Source organism: Littorina saxatilis, linkage group LG16, assembly GCF_037325665.1.
Source record: "Littorina saxatilis isolate snail1 linkage group LG16, US_GU_Lsax_2.0, whole genome shotgun sequence".
NCBI classification, from domain to species: Eukaryota; Metazoa; Mollusca; class Gastropoda; order Littorinimorpha; family Littorinidae; genus Littorina; species Littorina saxatilis.
In genome coordinates, this window is record NC_090260.1 from 16,755,174 (window position 1) to 16,762,673 (window position 7,500).

The 7,500-nt window shown below is 39.1% G+C and overlaps 2 long non-coding RNA genes across 2 annotated transcripts in view; one reads left to right on the forward strand and one right to left on the reverse strand.

Moving 5' to 3' along the window:
- LOC138950521 (uncharacterized) overlaps positions 1 to 7,500 on the reverse strand; it is a 129,847-nt gene that overhangs the window by 53,128 nt on the left and 69,219 nt on the right. The gene's annotated exons all lie outside the window — the stretch shown is intronic.
- The window catches only part of LOC138950531 (uncharacterized), a 5,382-nt gene continuing 6 nt past the window's right edge, over positions 2,125 to 7,500 (forward strand). The window contains exons 1-2 of the long non-coding RNA XR_011450706.1: positions 2,125 to 2,835; positions 4,258 to 7,500. The exon at positions 4,258 to 7,500 is cut by the window's right edge and continues 6 nt beyond it. This is a non-coding gene — a long non-coding RNA (uncharacterized lncRNA). The remainder of the gene's footprint in view (positions 2,836 to 4,257) is intronic.

A 7,500-nucleotide genomic window follows, 5' to 3' on the forward strand; every position in this document is an offset into this window, starting at 1 on the left:
GTATGAAGTTATTATATCTATTTTCTTTCATCGCAAATAAACATCTTCCTGTCTGCATACGTTTCACACCTCATTCACGTATACAACTAAATTCCATACCAAAGCATCTTGCATTTTGTTCACCTCTTTCTGCATTTCTCTAAACATTTTTATTTCAGTAGTCAAACACCTTTTCTTCCTATGTGGATGTTCTGTGATCAATGGATGGCGCAGACTAACATAAACATGTGCTAGAAAAATAATGTAAAATGTTTAAATGTAATCTAAGGTCAGTTGTGGGCAAACACTTAACCAAAGTTAAAACGTGACCTCAAAAATGGGGTAATATGCAAAAACTTAAAAAATATATCAATATGTGATGTCATGTTAAAGCTGTCTGCAAGCAGATTTCTACACCTTCTCGTGTCATGGCCTATCCGATTCCTTATATCTCAAAGTGTCTTCCACTTAATTTTCAGTCATTTGGCTGCAATCAAAGGAAACAACAAAAGCAACGAAAAAGTTTTTATTTTACTGCGTTTTAGTGAAACATGCAGCCAATAAACACATATTCACTTGCAAAATTATACAACAAACTGTATCAATACATGTTTGTCACATTGCATTCCAAAAAAATTATCTACGATACCAAACCTAGAAAATAAACTGTACTTACATGTATGCGCGTCTATCTAACCGCACCTGGGATAACTGCAGTGAGTCGTCAAAAATAGTGTTTTTTCTGTGCGTTTTTTTTCTTCAAATAATGCAATAACAGCACACACATTTGCTTGCAGAATTAAACAACAAATTTCACTGATACATGTTAGTCATTTTGCATCCAAAAAGAATGATCTACGACTCCAAACTTTGAAATATAAACTGCACTTATATTAAAATATTCTGTCAACACGTACTTCAGTTTAAGGCCTAAGTACTTAAGCATTTAGGGTCGAATCTACTTCCGCTATATTCGAAAGGGTGTGCTTGCCAGCTTCTTTAATGCAAAAAATTGAAAATATTATTCATGACGTTGCATTAAAAGAAAAAAAAAGCTTTCAGATCTTAGAATGTCATTTCATGTTTAGACAAAAACTTCAAATTGTTAAAACATGTCATTTTGGGGGGGTAAAAACTTAAAAAATACTGAAATTTCATGTTGCAAATGCCTTAGTGGGCAAAAACTAAAAAATGTTAAGGTGTGACTTTATTTAGGCACATTTCAACTCGCTTCTCATCAAGGATAGCAAAAATGTGATTCAAAAATTTTCTTATTTGTATATTACACTATTTTTTTCCGATCAAATTAATTATTACAAAAATTGTCTAAAGTGACAAACTATGAAAATCATGCATTAAAAAAAAAAAAAAGCTTTTAGAGCTTTCTGATGTCGCTGTAACACTTTAAAGCTGCCAGCATGCAGATTTCTACACCTTCTCGTATGATGGCCTATCCAATTCCTTATATCTCAAAGTGTCTTCCACTTTATTTTCAGCCCCGTAGAGCAAGTCGTTTGGCTGCAATCAAAGCAAACAATAAAAGCAACGAAAAAGTGTTTATTTTACAACGTTTTTGTCAAACATGCAGCCAATAAACAAATATTCACTTGCAAAATTATACAACAAACTGTATCAATACCTGTTTTTCACATTGCATTCAAAAAAAATTATCTACGATACCAAACCTAGAAAATAAACTGTACTTACATGTATGAGCGTCTATCTAACCGCACGTGGGATAACTCTGTAGCAGAGCGTATATTGCACGCTCTGCTCCGCAGTGAGTAGTCGAAAATAGTGTTTTTTTTCTGTGCGTTTTTTGTAAATAATGCAATAACAGCACACACATTTGCTTGCAGAATTAAACAACAAATTTCACCGATACATGCTGGTCACATTGCATCCAAAAAGAATGATCTACGACTCCAAACTTTGAAAATAAACTGCACTTATATCAGAGACATCTCTGCTTACATTAAAATATTCTATCAACCCGTACTTAAGTTTAAGGCCAAAGTACTTAAGCATTTAGGGTCGAAACTACTTCCGCTATATTCGAAAGGGTGTGCTTGCCAGCTTCTTTAACAAAAATATTCATTTTGTCAAAATAACATGGACGCCTGTTCATTTTGAATGAACATTTTTCTTGTTATAAATAGGTAGCGGCAGTAACGCTAGTCCCATGCGGGAAAGCGAGATCTGTGCTGAAAATAACACGTTTTCAATTTCCGACAGCTTTCAATATATGGCATATTATTGAAAATGGAAACTACAGAAATGAAGTTGGATTCTTTGTCTTTTACCCCATGCCATTTGTTTGCAAAATGTGCTTGGATTGAATGCGTGTGCGTGAATCACAAATACTCTCTCCGGATTTTCGGACAGCCGTGACGCGACCGCCATTACTATACTTGCTCTTCAACTTTTTGTGGTGTTTCCCTTTCGGCGTTGTATTTTCTAAAAATAGTTTCATTCAACGATCGGAAACCAGTGTCGACTGCTAAAGAAAGAGTCCCTTTTCTTTCTAGGGGGGGTATTTTTTAGATTAAATCGATGGTGGATTTTAGACATGGACAATAAAAAATTGCCCAACTTTAACCTTTCGTAACTTAAAAACAACTCAAACGATCGTAGTCGTAAAAGATGCGCTAGAAAGTCCGATTTCTTGTGAATCCTCCAAATATGGAAGTTTCCGTTTAAGATTCATGCGCGCGAAGCGCGAGCCAATCAAAACCGAGGACCTGCAAAACCGGTAAAATCCGTTGCGTTGATCGCGAGTCATGGCGGAGTATTCAAGCGAAGCGATGGTGACGCACGCTTCGAGACAATTTGTGGAAGAAATCAAACCCATCCTTGGTAAGTGTTGATGTTTTTCTGTTCATTTAGTGTTTAGAAGTTGATCTGTCGAACCATTCTGCTGAATTTAGCGTTTTGAGTGCGTAGTTTTCATTTTGATGATAGTAGTTTGTGCTGGGTCATTTTGTATTGGGTGTTGAAATGGGGGTACTCGATAAACGACCTAAGTTATTTTTTGCCTTTCGCCGTACATGTGATATATTTGTTTCAAACTAATCTTGAATTATTACTCCGATGGTTTTTGTTTCTCAGTTGTTGTTTTCTTGAGGATTAAATTAGGATTAAAAGGAATAATTGTTCCTTTGCTAAAACCGGAAGTGCAAGACTAGGCCTAGCAACGAGTAGCGTAGCTTACATGCACTGACCCTAGCGCATCTCCATTCCTTCTTCCTTTTCCCCCCAGTTAATCAGAGTTTATGGTCCATCAAACTTGTGTGATTACTAATTTGTTTCTCATGACAAGCAAGGTGATATAATAAATTAGAAACGAGTTAAAAAATAACCAAATACATGACAGAAAAACAAAGCAAACTTTTGTTTTGGGACAAAAGTAAAACTGAAAGTAAACAGGCCTTCATGGTGGCTTCCAGTAAGTTCGTCACACGGTAGATTCGTCACCGGTCCCGGTAACTTCGCCACAGTAGTCCGAGCGCGGCTCTCTCTCTCTCTCTCACTCTCTCTCTCTCTCTCACCTCCTTCCACCCCTCCCTCTCCTCACATTGAGTTTCTCTGCCTCCTTGACAGTGAGGTTGAAGTCATAGGACTCCCTCTCTCTCTCTCTTGGTCGCGCGTGTGTGGGTGTTAGTCAGTGTGTGGGTGTGTGTGCGATGGTGTGTGTGAGTGTTTGTGCGTTTGTACGTGCGTGTGTGTGCGTGCGTGTCATGGATATGGGTGTATGTACGTCCGTCCGTCTCTCTCTCTCTCTCTCTCTCTCTCTCTCTCTCTCTCTCTCTCTCTCTCTCTCTCTCTCTCTCTCTCTCTCTCTCTCTCTCTCGCTCCCTCTCTCAGACTACATGCTTTTGAGAACTGCTCAATGAGTAGATCTCGGGTTGAGAACTGCTCAATGAGTAGATCTCGGGTTTTAAAATAACAACGCTCGGACTGTGTCGTCTGAAAACTGCTCAGTTGAGAACTGCACAATGAGTAGATCTCGGGTTTTAAAATAACAACTCTCTCTCTCTTTCTCTCTCTCTCTCTCTCTTTCTCTCTCTCTAAAAAATGTCAGTGAATCTTGAATCTCTCCCACAAATCAAACATCTGAAAGCATAAGCTCTAAGCTTAACACCCGCCCACCCCTGCCAGTAATTTCGTCACGGGTGACGAATCTACCGCGTGACGAACTTACTGGTAGCCTTCATGGTTTCAGTACAAAAATATTATGAACATAGTATTACATTTTTGTTTTGTTTGTGCGTGTTACAGATGATGCTCACTTCCAGCAAATGAAGTCTGCTTTCACACTCACAGCAACTGGAAGAGGTCGACCACCCAAACTTCAGCTGGTACCACTGACCAACAAGCTATTGTTGCAGCTGGATCTGCTTCGGTTGGAAACAGGGAGGGATTGGAGTGACCTGGTTTAATTTCTCCTCAAAGTGTTTGAGTGAACTTGCTGCAAGGACTTGAAATCAAGGCAGAAATTGAGGGAACAGTGAAAGAAGCAACAAAGCTGGGGAATAAGACTGGATTAGAACTAGAAGCATTTTTGGATATCGACGCAGGGCGTTGCATCATGGGCCGGAATGTTGGGGTTCATTTGCTGAAACATAGGATCACAAGAAACCACCTGCTCAATCCGGACCTTCTGGAAGACCTTGACCGTCCATCAGAACTTGTGAATGGCATGGTGCTCGATCTGATATCGTTCCACAAAAAGGAGAACCTATCGCTGACTTCTGCCAGATTCCTGCATCGGTTGTTTTTGGACACAACATTGTGCTTGCACCATTTTCTTCTTCTGGCAGAACATTCACAGTCGAATCTCCAGCAAACCTGCCTGCCATGTACACCTGTTTCAAGCAGTACTTGACTGACAACTTTGTTTGACTGACTTTGAAGAAGGGGTATATATGCATTTGACTGTCACTTCTCATCCGACTGTGCACTTTGCAAGAATTTAGTTTTCCCCAGAGAACTGTGAACAATGTTAGTAAATTTATCCCACATACGTGAGAGAGATAACCGTGAGATAAAAATCGTTCAAATCACACGTGTGTATATCATGTAAATGAGGTCAACCGGAAGGTCAAGCTATGTAAATTAGTAGTACATGGGATAAACCGGAAGGTCAAGCTAATCCTATCGAGGAAGGATATGCTTTGCTGTTGTTGTTCCTTTTGGTTTCTTTTATCCTGTGGCCACTGCTTTTCTTTTTATCTGGTATATTTTGAAGTGATGGGTTTGATTTCTTCCACAAATTGTCTCGAAGCGTGCGTCACCATTGCTTCGCTCGAATACTCCGCCATGACTCGCGATCAACGCAACGGATTTTACCGGTTTTGCAGGTACTCGGTTTTGATTGTTCGAATATTAAACTTAACAGTGTTGACAAAGGCGAACTACTTTGTCCTAGTTTGAGAGTGTGTGTCATGGCGGAGGAATGAATGTCAAATTGAGTAAAGTGGTTTGAAGTTCTAAAGCGGTTGATCCAAAGGCAATATCGCTGTCGGTGACTTTTAGTTAGATCTGGCACAGAAGTATATAATGTAGGATAAACAGAATACTACATGGCTTGCTGTGTCGTACCAGATTTACACTCGTTGCTTTTTCAAATAGTAAACAGCTCGCTTTCGCAGTTCACTATTTAAACAAGAAGGGCAAAGCCCATACGACTCACATCCTTGACCTTTACATGACCTTGACCTTCAGGGTCAAGGTCAAATAACTAAACCTAGCAATGACATCATACACTAAGTACTGCTTTACACATTTTTCCTACCAAAATACATGTGACCTTGACCCAAGGTCAAGGTCATCTAAGGTCATGCAACACAAAGCTGTTAATTCAAGACATAGGAAGTACAATGGTGCTTATTGGCTCTTTCTACCATGAGATATGGTCACTTTTAGTGGTTCACTACCTTATTTTGGTCACATTTCATAAGGGTCAAAGTGACCTTGATCATATGCGACCAAATGTGTCTCATGATGAAAGCATAACATGTGCCCCACATAATTTTTAAGTTTGAAACAGTTATCTTCCATAGTTCAGGGTCAAGGTCACTTCAAAATATGTATACAATCCAACTTTAAAGGACCCTTGCGACCTTGACCTTGAAGCAAGGTCAACCAAACTGGTGTCCAAAGATAGGGCTTACATTGCCCTGTATAGCATACATAGCTAAGGTTGCCATTCTCGATAACTTCAGAAGAAAATGTGAAAAATGGCCGTTTTTAAGACAACAATTACGGCCCCTGTGACCTTGAACTTGAAGTGAGGTCAAGTTGCCGCACATGTTTTTTGAGATCTTGTAACCATACACCATCAGGCCACATCAGGTGTTGATAGACTTAATAGTGTCCAAGAAATATCCAACGTTAAAGTTTTCCGGGCGGACGCCGGGACGGACGGACGGACGACTCGGGTGAGTACATAGACTCACTTTTGCTTCGCATGTGAGTCAAAAAACAACTCGTGTAAATCTGGTACGACACAGCAAGCCATGTAGTATTCTCTAGATCTTACTTCAATCAATCAATCAATATGAGGCTTATATCGCGCATATTCCGTGGGTACAGTTCTAAGCGCAGGGATTTATATATATATTTTTTTAATTTAAAAAAAAAAAAATTTTATGCAATTTATATCGCGCACATATTCAAGGCGCAGGGATAACAGTGACATTTTTATCTAAGCCTATACAATTTTGCCAGGAAAGACCCTTTTGTCAATCGTGGGATCTTTAACGTGCACACCCCAATGTAGTGTACTTGATTGAACACATATTTGTGAAGATAACATTGTAATCAATCTACACACCAAAAATCATGGCTGTATTTTCAGTAGTTTCTGAAATATTTCAATCTGAAATGTGCTACCCCCCTCTGGGGGGGGGGGGGGGGGGTTGTCCACTCTTGGGGGATTATTTTCAACATTACACTGAATTTTACTGATGTCTGTAAAGATTACACTGTAATCTATCTACACACCAAAATTTTTCGTTGTATCTTAAATAGTTTCTTAATTATTGGCCTTGAAGTGCGAAAAACTGTAATTTTCCTGTTTTTCCGCTTGACAAATTGAGGTTTTTGACATTTTTGAGGCTCTTATACTCCAAAAGCATTGAACTAAGCTGTCTGAAAAAAAATAGCCATGTTCTACACACATTTGTTTGGAATATGTGAAAGTTTCAGACAGCTGCTATACATATTGTGTGAATTGTGATGACCCAAAGTTGCCCTCCCGTGCAATTTTGCGATGGGTTTAATTGTGTTTTTCGTGAAGTTTGCATGCTTGCTGACAGAAGCCATATGAGATTAGAGGGCTAGAACTATGTGTTTTTTCTATTCTTGGTTGCTGATAACAGATCCTGAAAAGTTGAAAGGGCTGAGGATAACTATGTGGTACCCACATGCTGCTGAAGTTGCCCTATTTTACAGTTTTAAGCAGAGTCGCGACAGCGTATGTACTAAAATATCAAAATCTCAGGAACTAATAAAGGTATC